The sequence below is a fragment of the Canis lupus genome, chromosome 1, assembly GCF_048164855.1.
Source record: "Canis lupus baileyi chromosome 1, mCanLup2.hap1, whole genome shotgun sequence".
NCBI lineage: Eukaryota > Metazoa > Chordata > Mammalia > Carnivora > Canidae > Canis > Canis lupus.
This window is the reverse complement of record NC_132838.1, coordinates 66,733,560-66,752,686: the sequence shown is the minus strand read 5'-3', so window position 1 is coordinate 66,752,686 and position 19,127 is coordinate 66,733,560. Positions and strand designations below refer to the sequence as shown.

The 19,127-nt window shown below is 40.8% G+C and overlaps 1 long non-coding RNA gene across 26 annotated transcripts in view; it reads left to right on the top strand.

The window, feature by feature from the left end:
• LOC140637110 (uncharacterized) overlaps nt 1-19,127 on the top strand; it is a 182,394-nt gene that overhangs the window by 932 nt on the left and 162,335 nt on the right. For all 26 annotated transcript variants that reach the window (XR_012034364.1, XR_012034368.1, XR_012034403.1 and 23 more), the window contains exons 2-4: nt 2,776-2,850; nt 3,728-3,756; nt 6,811-6,863. This is a non-coding gene — a long non-coding RNA (uncharacterized lncRNA). The remainder of the gene's footprint in view (nt 1-2,775; nt 2,851-3,727; nt 3,757-6,810; nt 6,864-19,127) is intronic.

Genomic DNA, 19,127 nt, shown 5'->3' with positions numbered 1-19,127 from the left:
CCATGCTAATTCCTTAATTAAATGTTATTAATTGCTTTGCATGCCTGTATTGGAATTTTGAAGGTAGGAGTAGTTTTCTATCGATTTTATATTATGGGAAAGACAACAACCCCATCAGGGTTGTGACTTTTGGCTTATTTTTAAGAATTCCCATTCACAATTCTTTCTCTGCGGTAGAATGGTATTTTCTGTACATCGTGTGCGCACACACACACCATCTTTATCTGTTGCATAATGTCCAGTTGCAAATGACTGAGTTTATCACTTTGAACCAGAAAAGTTACAGATAACAGGACAATTCCAATAATGATTATCCAAAAAAGAAGCTACTCTATTTTTCTGTGCCCGTCCCAGTCAGCTTTGCTTTCCTTCTTACTTAATACCTCAGATCCTGAATATCTGCACCATAAAATGTGGGGGATTTAAAGGCTGTGGGAGGCTCCCTTTGAAAAGGACTCCAGAGACTGCCTTTCTAATCCGGGATACTTGAGCCGGATGGGATGAGATTGCAAAAGGGATGTAAAAAAAGCAATTTGGTGAACGACTTCAGGGGGGAATAAACACGAAGAAAGACATTTACTTTTCACTCTGTATTGTGCAGACATATGTTAGTTTGGATGAGAATAGGAATGACAGTGTAAATAAATAAACAAGCAGAGCGAGAAGCTGCAAGTCTTGAGCCATCCCAGGAAAGGAGCCCTGGATGCAGGGTGCAGGAGAGGCTTGTCAAGGAATAAGCACTGTTCTGAGGAAACATAAGGAAAACATTAAATAAATGGAGAGTGTATTCTTTCTCTCTTGACGCTATGCTTTAGAATAACTTTTTCCTGATCCATGTTACCATACTATTAAATGTGTGTTTACTCGCCTGCCTGAGTCCTCCGGTCCTTCCACTGCCCTAGCAGCTTATGGAAAGCATGCCGCAGCCTATTTTGTGCAACATGGTACCTTTTTTTTTTTTTTAAATCAATAAAACAACGCTCCTAGAAGCCTGTGGCTGCCAGAGGATTCCAAGGCCCAAGCCTAAAGCAAGTCAAAAACCATAGGCTCAGCATAGAAGTCAACATTTGCTTGTTGTTTTTCTCCAGAAAACATTAAAGGCCCAGGGAGTTTGGATAACCAGGAATTTAAGAGAGTCGAGCCAGGAGAAGAGAATAGTTTTGGATAAAGATGGGGGGGGTGTGTGTGTGAGCACATCCAGAGGAGTCACTGCAACCTCTCCTCTGCCCCGTGCCACCTCCCCCACCAGGCAGCGACAACAGTTACAAGTTATTTTCGTCCGCTGCAGGAGTGGCACTTTAAGGAAAGAAAATGATTGTCATATTGTTGAATCCGTGCTCAAATATGCGAAAGGGGGTGTGCTCCAGAACGAGAGAGCAAGCCCAATAGCTTGGAATGGGCTAGAACTAGTAGTGATGAGAGATCCTTGGCAAAGTTGGGGCTGACATCAGTCATTCTACCACAGAGCTAACATGCAGATCCTGAAAACGCTCAGCTCTCTAGTTACTCAGATCTGGAGGCATCTGAGCAAGTCAAACGGGGTATTGCCGGTGGGGTCTGGGCAACTGACGCAGCTAGAAGTCATCCTCGAAATACAGAGCAGACGGCAGTGTTGAGAAGCCGTGGAAGTTAGCAGATGAAGGAGAGCTGCTATTTTTAGAGTGAGAAATAAAGGAGACAGAATTATTATAGCAATTTTAAAAAAAATGATTAGATGGTTATATAGCATTAAGAAAATGAGAAAGTCAAGACCCGTGATGGATTACTTTCTGTCAACAAGAAAGAATGTTCTTCCTCCCAGATGAAGTTATGGGACACTTAGAAAATTGTGGCGAGCACTGTCTGCCGTGCCTATTTTTAAAGACTTCTTTCTTTCGCAAGTAAGCTAACGCTGGGCTCATTTAAAAGTGAATATCTGGTATTATTTACTATAAAGGATTTAATGCCTCAGGAATTTTTTTATTATTATAGAGTTTTAATATAAAGAGCCTATGTGTTGCGGTAAGAAGGGCTAACTAGACTGGCAAGCTGGGGATCAAGGTGAAGTTCCTGTTCTGTCTTTGTCATTGCGTTTCGGATTTCTTCATCTGGAAAATGAGAACATACAACTAAATGGTCTCCCAAAAGCCTTTTAGCTCTGAAGATAAGGGCCATATATCCAAAAAAGAAAGGCAGACTTGTAATTGCAAATGTCAATGCCATTTCTAGCTATGTGACATCACAGCGTTCACCTACAGAATTGTGTTTAATTGGATAGGCCCAGATTTAGAAATCTTCTCACAGACTTGTTGATTTCTGGAAAGGCCTAACCCAAGAGAATCCTAGATGCCTCCGGCCTGGCAAAAATATACCCAGCACCAATTCAATCTTTCTAGTTGTCTCTACACTTTGAGACAAGGAGGAACAGTCTTTGGACCTCAGATTGTGGGAAGATGCCTGGAGTGGGTAGGGAGAAAGACTTTGAGCTAGCTGCAGATACCACAACATCTCAGCTGTTTTCAGGAATCCCAGGCGGGGAAGGAACAGGGGTTTCATTGAAGGAAGACTTTCCCTTTTATTTTGTGTTATTCCTTCCTTTTTTTCCATCCGTATCTTTGGATGAGGATTTACATCCATGTCTCTCTTGTCCTAGGAAACTCTGGAGAAAGTCAACAGTTTAAGTGGCTGTGGTCACAGCTCTAGGTCGAGGGTTAATATCAAAGACCTGAAAGCATTATAAGATGGAGAGGGCAAGGCTAGGTGAGGGATAATTTTAATGAGCATCTTTTTTTATAGTTGTTTTTGCGTGTGTTATCTGCAAGACAGCCTCAAAACACTTGCTTCATAGAGGAGACCCCTGAAGCCAGTGAGGTAATGTCACTTAGCTAACCTTATGTAGAAACGATCCTGGTTATTTTATTTTACCCTGATACCTATTTTCTCTGTCCTCCCTGGCCCCACGGTGTTGACTTCTATGGACCAGTCATCAGAGCCTCCTTCTTCTGCTTTCTGGTTGGGTTCAGTCAATGGGGACCCCAGTGGGTGCATGCAAGGAAAGAGTGATTCTCTTCCCTTCCTGCTTTGGCATCATTCTGGAAACTGATGCATCCCTCAGCTTTGTCCAGAAGCCCTATTCCCTGGCTCCAGCTCTCAACCGGGTTTCAATAACACCATCTACTTGCCCTGCCTCTTTTAGGCCTAGGACTAGAAATGACTTCCCACTCTTCCTAGTCCTTAGGTTTCTCAACATCTCCTGTCATACCCCTTAACTCTGCACTAGTATAAATAGTCCTTTTGTAAAAGTACTTTTTGAAAATCCTTGCTAGGTCTTTAAGGGACACATAAGTATCAAAGCTGGGGCTTGAAACCAGATTGTCTGATTTAAAACCAGTGATTCCCCCCCCCCGCTCCCCGCCATGTTATCTGGCCTTTCCAGAGAATGCACCCTGATTAATACTGAGTTTGAGTGAAAGGGAGGAGGATCAAGGGAGGCTTCTCAAGTAAGGAAGACTGCATACAACAGACATCAGAGTAAGGTCATGGGCTAAACCGGAGTGAATTACTAGAATCAGAATGGCAAGGAACAGAGCAAAGTTCATGTTCAGCTTTGTAGCCAGGCATTAGAAATAAGGTGATAAACAGGAAAAGAAGGAGCAAGACAGGACACGGCATCAGTAAAAGATGGCATTGACTGTAAGGCTATTTTGACTAAGTCATTTCTTATTTATTTATTTTTTTCCCCCGCCAGATCTGAAACCAGCCTTGAACAATCCATAGGTAAGTAAGGGTAGCTTATTGGAAAGGGTGGTAGAGGGTAGCAGCTGAAGGGAAACCAATCGTACGTGCGTTCAGGCTAGACAAAGAAGCAGAGTTGTATTTAAGGTCCTTAAGTCAAGGATATTGAAGGGATGACTTGATGGTTTGTGTTGGTGTTCTGGTTAAAAGGGATGTTATGGTTTATGACGGAATTAAAATGGCACGTAGAGGCATACGTGGACATGCTCAAAAACAGGCTTTGGGAAACCCATCTTTAGAGCAGCCATATTAAAAAATATGGATAACTACCTATCATGTCTGGTTTACATTTGTTACTACTGATGTGTTTGGGTAGTCGCTTTTGGTCAGTTGATTACTCTTACTTCAGCGCTCACCGACCATGTGGCAAACACCATGCTAGCTTCGAGAGATACAAAACTTATGAAGACCAGGGCCTTGCCCTCAAGTAGCAGACCCTCAGTGAGGGAGGCAGGAACATAAACCATTGAGGCTTTGGTGAGACAACTGCTGTGTGATAAAGGCTCTGTGGCGTGCTGTGGGGAGAGGAAAGAGAGACGATGCTTGGGGTGGGAGTAGAGATAAGCCCTGTGTCCAAGACGTACGGCATGTAAAGGACTTGATGGTGAGTCTCAATGTGGATGAGGGAAGATTTCTTCCTTTGCTTTAGACTGGTACTTATTCAGAGGTGGAGGCATAAGCTCTTCTTCTGTCTTGTTCTGTGGAGGTCAGTGGTCACAGCTGGCTGCCTGCTTGCTGGGGAGGCAGCCATGCTCCGGGAGTGGTATCAGGCCTCCTCCTCCCCCAGCAATTCACTGTGGCTCAGCATTGACCATGTGGGAGTGTTGTTAATGGCTGATACCTGCGAGGAGGTCTGTGTAGGTTAATTATTTGACTAGTTTACTGTAGATACACTGTGGGTAGATTCTTCTCATGTGAGAAAAATGACACTTCGTTTCTCCTCTTTCCTACAAGTGTTGGAGAGTAGTTAGGGTAACCAACAAAGAAATGAGGGCCAGCCTTCCTAGGTGTCTGGCTGCTTTTATTCTCCTACCCCAGCACCGTGCTTCACCATTCCCCACACATTCTACAATTCCTTTGCAACTTGTTCTCCCTGTTTCCGCCCCCCCCCCTTACCCAGAAGTCTTCTGCCGAGCCTCATCCATCTGACCATCTGGTCCTCTCTCCACATTAGAAGATCTCTATTCTGAAACCTAGCCTTAGCTCACATAGTAGTGCTAAAGGGCTGGCTTAGCCCTGCCCTTCTTTCTTCTTTTCTTCCATATAATTCTTTCTTTCTAGAAACATATTCTGGTTTCACATTGGCCTGTGGGGTATGCCGCAGACGTAAGGAGTTAGAACCATTATGAGGAATAGAGGGGGTTCTTCTCAAGGGCTGATGCTCCTGACATTCACATGCTAACCGGCTTGCCATGTTTTCCAGTTGCCTCAGCGAGGAGACATGTTCTGCAAGAAACGGAAGGAAAACAAAGCACCTTCCTCCTAGGGAGATTGTGTTCTGTTACATGTTGCTGTAACCATCCCTAAAACGTCATGTCTGAAATTATGGACTATTCATGGCTTCTCACAATTTTGTGAATTGACTGATTCTCCTGCTGGTCTCCCTGCCTATGCACAGACACTTCCTTCATATGCTGTATCCAGCTGTCGGGTCACTGGGTTGGCCTCATCTGAGATGCTAGAGAACGTAGGCCTCCCTCCTCCTGTGGTTTTTCATCCTCTGAGCATGGAGCTCTTTGGGCTCTAGATACATAAAAAGGGGAAGCTGCAAGCCCTTTGGAAGCCCTCCAGTGTCACTTTCCACTACATTTTGTTGGTCAAACAAGTTACAGGTCTGGCCCACATTTCACGCTTTACCCGATAGACTCCATCTTTAATATGAGAATTATTTGCTGTTTTTAACCCATCACAGAGCTCATGAATGGGTTACTGATCCTTGTATAAAGTCAAGCTTTCCAACACCTTGGCAGGTCAGAAAACTGACCCTGAATTGAAATAAGAAAGCAAAATGAGGTTTACCCTACTCCCCCTCTGTAAAGGCTGTTCTGGTTCTAGATTAGTTGCTTTCTCTGGATTAAATTTAAATTCTGGTCTGGAGACCTCAAACTATCAAATCAGTTCAAAGTTCCAGACTAGTTTGTGTTAAAAGTTTTGGCCTTAAGTCCATTAATAGAGAGTTGTTATGGTTTGGAACTCACAGAAAAAAAAAATTGCTGGGCATTCTGATTGTGGGGGGAGTCCTAAGGATGACTTTATGTAGCGGTGACTTCAGCCTGGTATTTTCCTTCCTTTCTTTCTTGTCTCAGAAGCTAAGGTAGCATTACTTAAAATTTACGAATGCAACATAGAAGTCTCCTCAATAAAAAGAGCACTGTGTAAATGCTTTCTTGTCAGGAGGCCTCTCTTTTGTCTACTAACATTGACTGAAGACTTAGCATTTTAGTGCATGGGAATGTGAAGTCACGATCATTAAATTCCATATTTCTAAGATTTAATGAAATAGATACATTCATTTTGCACTACAAAATAGAGACCCCTTCAGGGTTTTAGAAAAGGAGGCAAGTAAACTAATGGGTTTACTCCTTCACTGTTAATTGATTCTCTGACTTACTTAGGAATGATGCACTGATTTTGCATGACTTTATGGTGAATTTTCATTCTTTTTAATCATAAAGATCAATACTTTTTCAGTGACATTATAAATTACATAAAATATGGTCTTTCACATTTTTGTTAAAGATACATAACATAGTATGATAGACATTGAAGGCTAGTCTAACTTCTATTAGGTGAGTAATAACTTGAGGATATTTCCCCCAAATAATGATACTTATACCTATGGCTTGCTCTCCTCTGTGTATATTCATATGTATACATATTTTTCATCTATTTGTTCTCATTGATGAAATTATGCTCATCCTCATGTACACCACTTGACATCATCACAATTAGAAATTTATTTTAAGTGCCAATATTCTCAAGAAAAGTTCAGAACTAGTGAATTATTTTAATTTGACTGTTTTTTCTTTGTAACAGATCTCTGACAAGGCAAGGGGAAAAGGCCCGACCCGTGCAAGGCATTATGAAATGTGAGTATTGGGGAGATTTGTATCTAATAAGGATGCTTACTGGTTATGAGAGGTGAAAAGAGAGGGCAGACACAGAAAAAAGCAGTGGCAAAAGGGAGGCATGAGTGTTTCAAGGATGAACTTAGTTTTCTAGGGATGGCCCAATAAAGCATTCATAAAAATTTAGATTAGACACTTTACTGCAGTCTCTTTAACGGAGGAGGAGATTGTGTTAGAATATAAAATGGATTGCTCTAAAAACATTTAAAATTCATGTCCTATAACACAGGAAAATTATCCAGAACGTACACTACAGATCAAAAGAACATGAGTACAAATGCAAATCAGAACCATGATGAGTTATCTCCTCACGCCCGTCAGAATTACTAGTATCGAAAAGATAAGAAATAACAAGTGTTTGCAAGGATGTGGAGAAAAGGGAAGCCTTGTGCACTGTTGATGTACAAACTTTCAGTTATAAAATACGTACCTTATGGAAATGAAAAGTACAGTCTAGGGAATGAATATAGTCAATAATAGTATGATAACTCTGTACGGAAGTCCAAACAGAGAGTTTCATAGTAAGAAATCAGTCCCTAAACGATTTCCTTATCAGAAGGAAGTGGGAGTGGAGATCAAATTTGATCTTTTACAAAGACAACAATCAAATTAAAATAATTCACTAGTTCTGAACTTTCTTGAGAATATTGGCACTTAAAATAATTTTCTAATTGTGATGATGTCAAGTGGTGTACATGAGGATGTGCACAGTTTCATCAATGAGAACAAATAGATGAAAAATATATACACACACTCATATACACCGAGGAGAGCAGGCCAGAGGTATAAGTGTCATTATTTGGGGGAAGTATCCTCAAGTTATTACTTACCTATTAGAAGTTAGACTGGCCTTCAATGTCTATCATACTATGGATCTTTAACAAAAACGTGAAAGACCATGCGAAAGACCAAGGGAGGGAGAGTCGGACAAAGCAATCACAGTCCCGTCTCTTAGTGACGGTCAGTCGTTCCTGTTCCTGTTCATGGAGTAGGGGTAGACCTGTCATGAACACCTAGGACCTGGTGTCAAACGTCCACAAGGAATTTAGAATCGAAGGTCAGAGGAGGAGCAGAACTCCTCCCCGTGCTGGTGGGACCTAATCTAACAATCCAAGGACAGATTTGCTTGGGGGCCAAGGACATCTCCTGCAGCACTCAAGAGTGGCTGAAAAGTGGCCGATAGGGGTTTCTCCCTGACGTGGCCTTGTGCGGTAGCCAGCAGGCCGGTCAGCCAAGTGAGGCATAGATTGCATATGTTGAAAGAAATGAGAGCAGACGTGATGATACTAAGTCACTTGAAGCTAAAGGTCTTGAGAGTCAGGGTCAGGGTTACCCAGTGCTGCGACCATCCTGTAAAACTAAACCTTCGTCAGATGAGGCCCCCGCGGCCTACGGTGAACAGAACCTCTGGCTCCCTGGACCCTCCTGGGACGTGTTACAGGAGCGAGGAACACGCTCTGTAGTTATTGGGCTTCTGCAGTTGTCTTCAAGTCAGATTCTGGTACTTTCCCTCAACCTAGGCCCTTGCCTAAGTAAACCAAAATGAGTGTGCAGAAGGTGAGTGAATAATGGAATGAAAATAGACAATTTGCATGAAGATAACAAAGAGGGAAGTAAATGGGTAATTTGCAGGCTGAGATTCAATAGGTCTGTACAGATAACAGGCGGGATTGAAAGATGGAATATCTGAATCCCCTGGAATAATATGTATTTTCTGTTATTGAACGAATTGATATGTAAAAGTCAAATTCAGGGGCGGCTTTTATTTTATGTACATTGTTAAGGAATGGTTATCTTTAATACCAACTTGAAATACGGGTATTTTAGAGAACTTGAAGGGTTTGGCAGCTAACTTAATCCTTCATAGTTGGCAAATGTCCCATTCTGGGACCCCAGGTCCCTCCGTCTGAAATGCGTAGTATTGGTGTAATCTCAGTACTCTGAATCCCCAGGTGCTAAGGGGCTTAGGGCCCTTTACACCCAGGGCTCTGTGCTGTGACCGTCTGTCAGGGGAGTTGGAGTACCATAGGGAAACCTGTTTGCTGCTTGAACTTGAGGTAGGAGAACGTCTAAAGCATCTTCGAGAGAGGAAAATGTATCGTGTTTTTAAAGACCTTGGGGGAAGGAGTTCCCAGTAGTCTTTGCAGGCTTTTAAAGATGCAGAATGAATTTTATTTCCCACAGATACAAGCTATGTTAGCATAAAGTTTCTGTACTGAATTGAAATTTTTTTTTAAGGACTTACTTAGAGTGGGGGTTGGGGGTAGAGGGAAAATCTCAAGTGGACTGCTGGCTGAGGCGATGGGGCTCATCTCACGACCCTAAGATGAGCTGAAATCAAGAGTTTGATGCTCAACTGCTGAACCACCCAGGTGTCCCAAACATCTGATTTTTAATGGAAGTTTCACTTTAATTTGGCTTGCAAAGGGGCACCTGGGTGGCTCAGCGGTTGAGCATCTGCCTTCAGCTCAAGGTGTGACCCCGGGGTACCGGGATCAAGGACCACATGGGGCTCCCTGCATGGAGCCTGCTTGTCCCTCTGCCTGTGTCTCTGCCTCTCTCTCAGTGTCTCTCATGAATAAATAAATGAAATGTTTAAAAATACATATAATTTGGCTTGCAAAGTTCATGGAATTCTAGAACTGTAAGGACCCTTAGAGATCATCTAATATATATAAATACATATATTTGATATACAAGGAAACTGAGACCCAGTTTAAGTGGCTTGCCCAAAGCCATAGTGCCAGAGCTGGGATTGAAACCCACTTCTTTTCATTAGTAGGATACTTTTGACCTTACCAGCGTTCTGAATGCTGTTTCATCACTCATGCTGTGCTATTTTAAACAATTCATATCCTTTTGTTTCGTATCAATGGAGTTTGAGAACAGCTCATTCATTCACTAGTTCATTCACTCACTCACATTCATTCAGTATTCCTTTAGTACCCTCTTTGGGCATTGACCTTGATCATGATTATCATTGTCAAACGAAGAGCTTCACAGCATTTAAAATAATTATGAATTCATTCATATCCTTGGGTCAAACACTTTAATTTTTGTGCTTTTTAATAATTCTTCATTGATATTGATATATTTGCATATGTAAAGTGTAGGGTCAGGTGAATCTGAGTATACTTGAAGGAAGTTTTATTTTGTTCTATTTTTCAAAAGACTTTATTTATTCATGAGAGACACACAGAGAGAGGCAGAGACACAGGCAGAGGGAGAAGCAGCAGGCTCCCTACGGGGAGCCCGATGCGGGACTCAATCCCAAGACCCCGGGATCATGCCCTGGGCCAAGGGTAGATGCTCAAACGCTGAGCCACCCAGGCATCCCTTGAAGGAAGTTTTAAAATTTCTGCATTTACTCTTGGAACTGAAGCCCATCTTTGTTTTTATAATAGAGAACTCCAACATGAATTTGCTGTACAAGTGGCCCTACTTTAATTTTTTCAGTCATACTTAGGAAAAAATTATAACCTGCTCACATAAATAAGGCAGTATGTTTATTTCACGGATTAGGCTAACTTGTACTTTTGAAATTTATTCATTTATTTTCAAATTAATGCAATGAATAAAAATCACTTAGACTCTGCTTCCAGACTGTTAATTAGTGAGAGTACTGGCTGCCTATTGGGTGGCAATAACTGTAAATTTATTAAATGTCGTGAGAGTAACGCTGAAGAAATGAAGGGCATAGGTCTCCAGAAACTCATAATTTAGTCAAGGGGAATACCCAAAGAAATATATGAAAAATGAAGATTCTATATTACATATACTTTCTTATCCCTAGAAAAAGATTACTCTTTAGTCTACAGATAATTGAGCAGTTCAGTCAAGGTATCAGTCTTTGAAGACTTGAGTGAAAGCCAGACTTTGAAGCAAATCTGAGGGAGATACAGGGAAAGGACAGTACAGGTGTCAAAATTATTACTGTTCAAAGGAAAGATTTGGGCTCAAATTCTCCCCTCCTTCTTGAGACCAGTTGCATGACCCACTCTGTGCATATGCCCCTCACAATGTTCAGATTCCTACTCAGCAGCAATTTCTGGGAGCTCATATGCTGGGCTCTGCGTCAGGCACTACAGTACGTTGTGACATTCATTCACCTAATAATTCTCCCATCTAGGCGGGTTGGCACGTTATTCTCAATCTTCTCTTCCATGCCATTCACTTTACTCACTACTGGAATCCAAAATATAGAAATAATGTGTGTGGGAGAAGGAAAGGGAAGGTAAGTGAGCGGGTGCAAGCTCTAGCTCTGGCTCCAGTCCCAAAGATACCAGTTAATAGTCCTGGCTACTCACATGTGGTCCACAGACCAGCACACAGGCAGCACCTTGTTAGAAATGCTTAATCTGGGGTGCCTGGGTGGCTCAGGCAGTTCAGTGTCTGTCTTCGTTTCAGGTCATGGTCCTGGGGTCCTGGGGTCGAGCCCAATGTCAGGCTCTTTGTTCAGCTGGGAACCTGCTCCTCCCTCTCCCTCTGCTTGCCGCCCCCCCCCCCCACTTGTGCGCGCTCTCTCTCTCTCTCTCTCAAATAAATAAATAAAATCTTTAAAAAAAATTCAAAATCTGAGATCCCACCTTAGACTTGGATAACAATCTACTGAATCATTTTAACCATTTCCCAGGTGATTTGTAGGCACGTTAAAGCTTGAGAAGCTGCTTCATGATAAAATCATTGGGGAGGGATTTTGAAAGTACTGATGAATGGGCTCTGTTTCAACACAATTAAAATCTCTGGTGCATTGGGGGCATCTGTATGATTTAAATACTAATCGAAGGTTTTAATGTGCTGTGCTCTTTCCCAAATATGCCTAAAGATAAGAATTGCCTAGAGCCCTTATTAACAAAATAGATTCCAGAGCGTAGGTCTAGGACCTACTGAATCAGAAATCATTATTTTCGGTGTATTGACTAAGCAACCCAGGTGACATTTATTAACAAGGAAGTCTGGGAAACATTGGTAATCTCACGACGTTCCATTCCTTTTATCTGCTAGCCTTGTGGGAGATCATTTTTGTCTCAGACTCCCCTCTATCCTTTTGCCAGGTGACAAGAGGGAATGGGCTCACAAAGCAGGGAGGTCAGCACAGAAAGGAGAGAATGTGGGATGAGATTTCAAAATATCTGATAGGGTGAGAGCAGAGGTGGAGGTGGGACTCCAATGAGGCATCCCTTTATCTTTATCAAGAGCCACTGCTGCTCCTACATCAGTGAATGATTCTCAACACCTCTAAGTCTCTTTGTCTGGGAAAGGGCTGGTGCTGAAAGGGAACATCTCAGACAAGATAACCGCAGTTTTTATGGGAAGAGGGAGAGTAACTCAGAATGGTTAACTTGACTCTGGAGTCTTAGAACTCACTATAAAGGGAAGGGTAGGTACCTTCAGTACTATCCTTACTATCCAAAGCTCTCCTTTGGATTCCTTTTACTCTTATTTAAGCCCCAGATTGAGGAATACTGATTTCAAGAATGCGTGGTCTCTTTATTAATAAATGTGACACAAAGGGAAATAACCCATTTCTATCATCGGTGTGAGTAACACATTCAGTATATCCGCCATCTTGACATAAAACACCAGGTTGGTTTGACATGTTTCTTTTTCATAAAATCGTTGGTTGTCATTTAAGATCTTGCACTGATTTATAGAATTATTTATATTTCTATTTGTTATATTTTGTAATAGGAAAATACTCTGCATTTCCAGTATCTATATAGAGAAAGTGTGTGGAGCATTTTTCGAGATGTTATAGATGAAACAAAGAAATGAGGGGATATAGACCCTATCTCTGAAGGGCTTAAAACTTACTGGGGTGGGTAATTTACTGGCGTGGGTGTCAGAACCAGTATACTTAAAAAATAAACAACGGTGAAGCAGAGCACAGATTGAAAGCCAAATGGGAGATTCAGACAGCACGTGCAAAAGAGGTTGAGTGCTGTTAGGCCTGCCTGTGGGTATTCGTGCCTTGGGCTCTCCCTCTCAAAGATGCCCTTGTTAACCAGGAGACTATATTCTGTTTCACCATCCATTCTCACTTATAACTGTAACAGTTATTTAGCTTCTCTGAATATTAGTTAGCTGAATGCAAATGCTTCCTGGATTTCCCCCTGGTGCTAAGCTTAAAGGTATTTCAGAGACACAATGAGTTATCTTATCAAGCTTGAATATCTAGGGAAGTTACAAGACCCTTAGATAATTAGCCTTTGTAATATGCTCACAAACTGGACATTTGGCAGATAACTATTGTCCTGCCTTCTCATTCTAGCAAAGGGTTGTGATTTCCCAACAAAGGCAGAGGAGTTGCAAAACAGCAGGACTTTGCTACAGTTAGTAATTAATGAGGTGCTAAAAGTGCCAGAGCAGAGGCTCCCAGACACAGTGTGTGACTCAAAGGGATAAGAAGCACCCAGAATTTCAAACAAGAGTGTCACTTAAATAAACAGAAAGTCAAGAGAGTCTAGTCTGTGGAATGGGAAATGGTCTATTGACATCAGGAGTCATCCTACAACTGTGTAATACAATATAATAAGGATTAGTCATTACATTTTGCAACTTGTGAAAAACTGGAATTTTTTTCTCATTCCTGCAGAAACTGAGCAATTATCTGCTTTGCAGTATTCAAGGAAGTCATAATGAACTCTTAATGCCCCATCGTGTTCAAATAAATAACCAGACTGTTACAGGTTCCCACCAGCATGACTTTCATCTGCCTCTTTAATGTATATTAATCAATCAAGTTAATTATTAATATTAGTAGACAAGCCAAAGCACTTTACTAATCAACTAATAGCTGGGGACCCAAGGCCTAATGAGAGCTTTCTCTACTGGGAGGAACGTTACTTAGAAAGAATGACATAAGGGGTAATTTTGGATCATGAGTGTTGCCTAAAATGGGAATGTGTTTTCTGGCAGAGTGGAATTTCTGCATAAATTCGGGTAAATGTTAGGTATCTTCAAATTAAGATTTTATAGTTTCTTCTCCCATGCTATATTCAAGTTTCTTTAAATGCACCATTTAAATTTGGGAGTGGTAGGTAGTAAAATAATGCTATAATAGGGTCCACCAACATAATCTAGCAGAAGCTCATTAAACAGAGCTCACTAATATGCATATATATCCATAACTGTATCTATATATAAAGTATATATAGATGTGTGTGTGTTTTATATATATATAACACACACCTATATATGTTTTATGTGTGTTCCTCCAGAATGGGAAAGGACAAAAAAGATCAGATGTAATTTGATTATCCTAGCATGGATGTTATTCCTACAAGGGATTTCATAAATACTTCTATTATTATTGATGTATTGCACTTAATACTTCAGTGACATTGAGAAAATGTTTATGTTGAATACGTCTACCTTAGACTGAGAATGCAAAACAAGTGAAAGAAATCTCTTATATGTATTTAAGGATTATGATTTTAGGAGAATTAAGCAAGTTCTTGAGTTTCTTTTTTGCCATACGGAGATGGTACATTCATATCCTGCCATAAAAGAACTTAGGACATTTTCATGTTTACAAATGAATGTATGTACTAGGGGTGGTGGAAGGGGAGGTGGGCGAGGGGTGGGGGTGACTGGGTGACGGGCACTGAGGGGGGCACTTGATGGGATGAGCACTGGGTGTTACTCTATAAGTTGGCAAATTGAACACCAATAAAAAAGTAATTAAAAAAAACAAATGAATGTATGTGTTTTATATATGTGAAAAACTGAGTCTCGTTGAATTTGGGTAATGAACTTTTGTTGAAATTATAAGAAGAAAAAATGTTTTACAACATGTTTAGTTGATTTGATGGCACTTATTAAATTCTAGCCCATAAAACACACCCGCACACACACACACACACACACACAACCTGCCCCATACTAAAGGTCTTACTGTGAATTTGAGATTTTAAGACTTTAAATCACTGAGCCAATATTCAATGATGTACTTTAGAGATCTCTGGTCCCAGTATCAGTAGGTGAATGAGTTAGAGATATAAAGCTGTAGTTTACTCAGCAGAAACATTTTAGCTTCATTCATTAAGAAAACTGAATTGTTTCTGCTTTTTTTTCTTTTAAAGAAAACTTGTAGATTTTGTGTGTGTGTGTGTGCGGGGGAGTATTGTATCATGAAATTGCCATGTTTTAAAATGTGTATTGAAAAATAATTCACTGGATCAAGTCTTTTCCTTCAACATACTCTAGAGGGAGTCAAATCTAAGAAAGTTATGTTTAATGCATTTCAACTGCTATTGGTTCGTTTTAGAAATTTTCTTGGTGACAATGTTGTTTTGACCTTCTTAGTTAAGCTGTAGTCTAGGAGTTAGAACCTGTGAGCTAACAAGGCCAAACATTTATGGCCTGGGGAAAATCCTTCCTCCTGAACTGAATGATAAACTCCACACTACGAGTCTCAATGCTGCCATTAATTAGCTTTATGAACGTGCAAATGCCATTTATCCTCTTTGAAATTCAATATTTCAATTCCTCTACAATGAAGGGTTGAGTTAGAAGGTCTCAGATGTAAATGCAATGATATTATTCCAACAGAAGACAGTTTATGGTTTGTATAAAAGCATGCCTTGAAAATCTGAGTATGAGCCAGTAGATCCTAAAATCATGGAAGTCTAGCATTTTGTTCTTAATATACTGAACTTATACACTAAACATACACAGTGAGACTGCATGCTCTGCCCCCAAATATTTCTTGGGCTTTTTCATGTTTGCTCCTTGTATTTCATTATTTCTTTCACTTAGAATTCCTTCAGTTTTTATCTATAATTATAGAAATCCTACATGTTCTTCAGGGCTCTACTCAACTGGTATGTGCTCCATGAAAGACACCTTGCCTCCCCCGCACCATGTGAGTGGTTTCTGCTCCCTCTGAAGGGTCCTGGCATTTTGCTTTAATATTTAACTTTTCTTTTGACATCCTCTGTGCTATATTTGGTTTTTCTGGACACAACTTAGCTCTTCAACAAATCTTCAAGATCTCTAAGTGTCTGGATCAAATGGTCTAAACTTTACATTTTTCATTTTAAGCAACATGGCTTGCATATAGGAGATACTCAACAAAAATGTGCTGACGAATGAATAAAAGAAAGCTATTGAAAAAGAATAGCCAGTGTTTGAGAACTTATGTAAGGAGACATGGAGTCTATTTTAGTGCCACTAATTGCAGTTCCTCAGGCTTCATACTTGAATGGTGAGACAGCTCCTGTGTTTATCAGGAAATTAGTTTTAAGGACATTTGCTCTTTAGGAATTGAGGGAGGAAAAAAGATTTTATATTTCTTTTGTACTTTACATGTTTATAAGAAATCATACAGCCTCAGTTTTGGTGTGTGGCAACTGTAAGCCGGTATTTACTCAAAGCAGATTTTGAGTGAATGTTCTTAAGATTTGCATAACATTTTCACAGTCAGTCCCCTGTAAGTGTAGCCTTTGGAGACCAGGAATAGCTAGCATTTTTCTCATCAAGTACCAGTTTATTTCCTTATTTCAATAGGATCAAATCTCCAAATAGAGCTGACATAGAATTAGAAATTCTTATATTTAGTATAAGATGTCTTTTAGGATTTTGTTTCATGCTTTCTTAGTTATTGTAAATTTGATTTCTATTATTGTGCCTTTTTTCTATCTTCCTACTCCCATTCCTACATTTTGTTTCTTCTTTGTAGCCCACAACTACAACAAAGCATTTGTAGACGAGGTGCCTAATACATACTTTATTTGCTTTGATTCTCACTGTTCCTTTTTCTTAACCAGAGTACGAAAAGTTCAGGGAAAAAAGTGAAATATATATATATACACACACACATATATATATATATATATATATATATATACTTACAGTAAATATATATTTACTATATTTACAATAAACATATTTTTTCACGAGGAAAAATGAAATACATATATACATACATATAAATACATACATATATATATATTTACTTACAGTTACCTACACTCTCAGTGGTCTTTTTTATTTTTTATTATTTATTTATTTATTTTTAAATTTTTATTTATTTATGATAGTCACACACAGAGAGAGAGAGAGGCAGAGACACAGGCAGAAGGAGAAGCAGGCTTCATGCACCGGGAGCCCGATGTGGGACTCGATCCCGGGTCTCCAGTATCGCGCCCTGGGCCAAAGGCAGGCGCCAAACTGCTGCGCTACCCAGGGATCCCTCAGTGGTCTTTTTTATTAACAGCTTTTCATTCTATATTTAACTTTTCTGTATTTCTTTTTCAAGGGGCTGGCATTCTTTTCCTTTTGGGTGTTAGCTTACACTGCAGGATCTGCCTCCCCTTGGCAATTGCAAAGGCATAAATTCCTGATGATAAAATATCAAGGAGGTAGGGTTGAAATTTTTGGGCAGGAAGTCCTTGTGCATCATCATGTCCTTCATGTTATCATGCCATGAACATGTGTAGTTTCACCAGTAGGTATGGGCAGAGTGTTCTTTCTCCCAGCGATGTTGAATCTCTTCGACTTAATTGCGGCTTCACCTCTCAGCTCTGCTCAGGCCTGGAGGCAGAGCTCTTGCCAGGTTGCTTAATTTTTCTCTCCTCTGCCCCTCTGTGCCTTTCTGGGCTGCTATGATGACTAGGGTAAGAATGCTTTATCCATATCCAAAAATATATCTGAAAATAGAATCTTATGTTAGCGGTTATGTAGCAGAGTAGGGTCACTGACCAACCACAGAGTCAGAAGTGTCAAACAGATGGATGTTAAAGGGCAAAGAGAAATACAGTGTTAGAGGGGGAATAGATTCCATTGCAAGGATGAGCTCGGGTGGGAGCCTATGGCAGCCCGGATTTTAGTGCTTTCCCTCAGATCTATGATCTGTTCAACTGCTTTATTGGGGTTGCATCGGACTGAGTAGTGTGGAACGTGTAATATCTAACAGAAGCATAGACAGCAGACAATTTGAAATAATCTCCCCGCTTAATTTCTAAGTCTTCATTGTACAATGAAGATGTTCCCGTATGAAATCAAACTACCAATATGACAGAAAAAAAAAACATTTTTACTTTTTACAAGAAAACTCTGAGCAGAATTTTATAATAGAGATAAATAGCATCATCCATGATTTTAGAGTCTCTGTATCTTTGGCAAGTCTTTTCACAGTTTGAGGCGTACCTGTAAACTACAGAGGAAGAGGGCGCCCGGGGGGGGCTCGGTTGGTTGAAAGTCTGCCTTCGGCTCAGGTCATGATCCAGGGTCCTGGGATCGAGCCTTGCGTCGGGCTCCCTGCTCAGCAGGAGAGTCTGCTTCCCCCTTGCCCTCTGCCCCCACCCCTGCTTGTGCACGCGTGCATGCACTCTCTCTCAAGTAGGTAAGTAAAATCTTACAAAGAAAATTACAGAGGAATGTTTGAGCACCAAAGCTGGCGTGCTCTTACGGCGTGGTTGGTATCATTCTTTTGTCTTGGCTTCAGAACTGACTTCAGTCTCAGGCTGGCTCCTTGTGCTACTGATGGTGATGTAAGTGGTGGTGAAGCATGGCCTATCTATGGCTCATATTAATAGACTAGACTGAAATCCTATCATAGAATTGATCTACTGTCAGTATTTCAGGATTTTAGATTCTGTCTTCATTGTGTTTTCTTCTTTCTTCAGTTTCTTTATTTCCCTTAATAGAGAAGGTAAAAATATATTAATTGCTTGTATCTGTTTAGCTACTCATTTTTAATTCTTTAACTAGCATATTTACACCATTTAATATAGCAACGGTGGAATTAAGCATGCATGTGCCTTCCTGCATTCACATGGCTCCACCTGCCTCCTGGGGTCTTGGACGCTGGTTCATGGGAGATCTCCATCATCCTGGGGAGTCACCTCACTCTCGAATACCACTTGCTGGGTCAGGTTCCTGTGGCAGGAAGTCGGACTCCCCTGATCAGGGGAGACCTGTGGCAGCATCTAAAACCAGGCTCAACTCAACGAAGTACGTGACAAATCTGTCTCTTCCCCCTGGTTCTTCATTCAGATGAGCACTGAGTGTTGCACATGAGATCTGCCTCTTTCCCAAAGATTCTTCAGATGCAATGAGTAACATGACCTAGAAGTTCAAGGGAGTTAACTTGTGAGAAAAAGTTGACCATGGAGGAATAGGGGAGAGAGAGCGGATTCTCTAGCCCACTCCTTATCCCACCCCCAGTTGTTCCAAGGTGCAGAGGTTCCACGTGGCCTGCCAGGACGTGTCCCCAGCTCT